The sequence below is a fragment of the Gymnodraco acuticeps genome, unplaced genomic scaffold, assembly GCF_902827175.1.
Source record: "Gymnodraco acuticeps unplaced genomic scaffold, fGymAcu1.1, whole genome shotgun sequence".
Lineage (NCBI taxonomy): Eukaryota > Metazoa > Chordata > Actinopteri > Perciformes > Bathydraconidae > Gymnodraco > Gymnodraco acuticeps.
The window spans coordinates 9,585-12,110 of NW_022991940.1; the positions used below are offsets into that span (position 1 = coordinate 9,585).

At 42.4% G+C, this 2,526-nt stretch overlaps 1 long non-coding RNA gene across 1 annotated transcript; it reads right to left on the reverse strand.

Moving 5' to 3' along the window:
- Window positions 1-277: 277 nt before the first annotated feature.
- LOC117535834 lies at window positions 278-2,101 on the reverse strand. Its single transcript, XR_004567462.1, has 4 exons — window positions 1,774-2,101; window positions 1,315-1,408; window positions 917-1,128; window positions 278-816 (listed from the first exon to the last, which is right to left on the reverse strand). It is a non-coding gene; the product is annotated as an uncharacterized LOC117535834 (long non-coding RNA).
- Between the last annotated feature and the right edge of the window lie 425 nt (window positions 2,102-2,526).

The following is a 2,526-nucleotide window of genomic DNA, read 5'->3' on the forward strand; positions in this document are numbered from 1 at the left end:
TTGAACGATGCAGTAACTTGACTAAATTTGTATTGATTTATTAATAAAACATCCCTGATATTGCATTTGGATAATTTACACACGGTTGGTTTAGGCGCAGAATTATTTGAGGAGATTTACAATTCAGAAATTAAAGTGGTCATTATGAGTTTCAGTATACCTTGGGTTGCACAATGAGTTTAAAAACGTTGGCTTTTTAGTCATGTCACAATCATAACATATTGAGCTTTGTATAAAATAAAGATGTCCTTGTATATTTTCAGTAAACATGGGTTGGTTTTTGTTCTGGATTTAACGACAAACTTAATTTTTATTCCAAACTTAAATATTTTCATAAACTTCACACAAAACAATATAACAAATCCAAACCAAACGAAAAACAAAGAACGGAAACTATTCTTTTCGAACTAACGCTTCAAATAAGTCGAGGAATCTTTTGGAGGTTTCCTCACTGGCTGCCTGCTGGCGGTTGAAGCGGTCCCCCTCGTTGGCCGCCTCCGCCTCCAGGAACTGCAATAAACTGCGTTTTCTTTTTTTTCGGGGAGGGGGACCGGCAGAGGTGGATGGCTCAACATCCTCCTGGCTGTCCGAGCCAGACTTGGCGGCCTCCTCATCCTCCACTGTGGCCTGGCTCTGGACAGCCTCAGTGGATGTTGAGCCACTGCCAGAAGCAACAGCAGCCGAGTCCATCAGGGTGGGAGGGTCGATGGATGGCCTCCCATCGATGGCCTCATGCATGGCCGTAAAATATGGCCATGTGGCTGCTGTGGCCTCTCCCCTGTCGGTCCCTGTCCCAGTTGGGGGGCATCTCAACTCCTACAAAAACAAGAAGTAAAGTTATACATCAGCATGCTGAGCAGACACAACCATGGTTACAGACACACAAGAGTAAACGAAAAAATGACAACATAATTACCTTGTATTTTCGTTTCAAGTTGTCCCACTTTTTGCTGATCTGTGTGGGGCTTACAGAACCGAATAGCCCAAGGGCCTTTATTTATTTATTTATTTATATATTTATTTGGCAGGGACAGTGCACATTGATTGACATTTCTGTAAATGCGCCAGAGTTAGCCAACAGGCTATTTTTCGTCTGTAGTCCCTGGACAGATGTTGTTTAGAATTTCCCTGCGTGATACAAGAGAGGTTTCAAGCTGGTCAGCAATTAATATGGTCTGCAGCAACAGGTGCATATATCAAAGCAATCGATATTTAAACTCACAGGTTCAGCAGACAATATGAAAATACAAATTGTAACCACCAATACGTAAATGCTAAGGATCAGATGTTCCCAACCAGGAAAATGTCACTCACTCCCAGGCTTTCTTGGCAGTGTGCCTTCGGCCTGTGAAAAGCTCGTCATTCTCGACCCTCACTTTAATAAGGGTCAGTGTTTCCTCCTCTGTCCCTGTGAAAAGACAAAGTAAAAAGGTGTAGCTTAAAACTGTTGGAAGATTTACCGACTCTGTAATGAGCAATTGATTCTAGTGTATATATAACAACATAGCCCAAATCAAATGATAGTGCTGAATGCTAAACAAAGTTCGTGTTGATTAATACTCTTAAAAATAAATAAACGTTTGCCCTTTTAAACATAGCATGCTGTAGCAGGATTGGGTGTAGTTAAAATGTGGATACAAACATAAAGAATATCAGGTGAAATGTCAATAAGGAATGTGGTTAGAAGGCTCTAACTGCATACAGACGGGCGGAGTTTGATCGCGCATTTCACTTCTTAAATAACTAATGCAACGTATCATTGTCAACACTTACACGTGTGCTTTGCTCCCGCCATGGTTTTTAAATGAATCCAGCGGTGTGTCACGCCTCTTTTATACTCCACCGTTCCCGGAAATGCATCCGCGGAGGAGCCGTGGAGGAACCATCAGTGTATCCTCGGTTATAGCTCCTCCAGAGAGCCTCCTCGACGCTCGATCCTCGGTGTGCATTTCGAGAAATGAGATGTCCTTCAAAATGGCGCGCTGAAATTCATTTCCGGGTCACTACCGGAGGACCGAGGAGTCGAGGAGGGGACATTTGAGTATTGAGAAGCCTCTATGGTTGTGTTCTCGGGTTGCCGGGGGTGAAGGAAAAGAGAGCGAGAAACAGCACTTCAGCTGTTTAAATATTCTCCGATGGCTCCTCCTTGTATGCCGGTTGGCGCTGCTGGGGGCCGGCCCTCCAATCGTCTTCCATGTCCGTTGTTGCGCATAACAGAGGACTCAGCCATTGTACATTCAATTCATAACTAAACACACCTATTCTCTTTCATCACTTTTCATTTATTGCATTTTAACGGCTTCAATACTTTAATAATACTGGAAATACTTTACGACAGTTATCATTTACGGTAGTTCCGGATGTTGTCATACCAACTCACGTCTGTAAACAAAACGTATTAAAATAAACTGTACCTTCATTTAATATTCAGCAATAATAATATCTCGACGTCTATAGTTGTAGTGTTAAAATCAGTAGGTTTCGGTGTGCAACACTCCGTGTCATTTCACTTCTATATTCACCTCT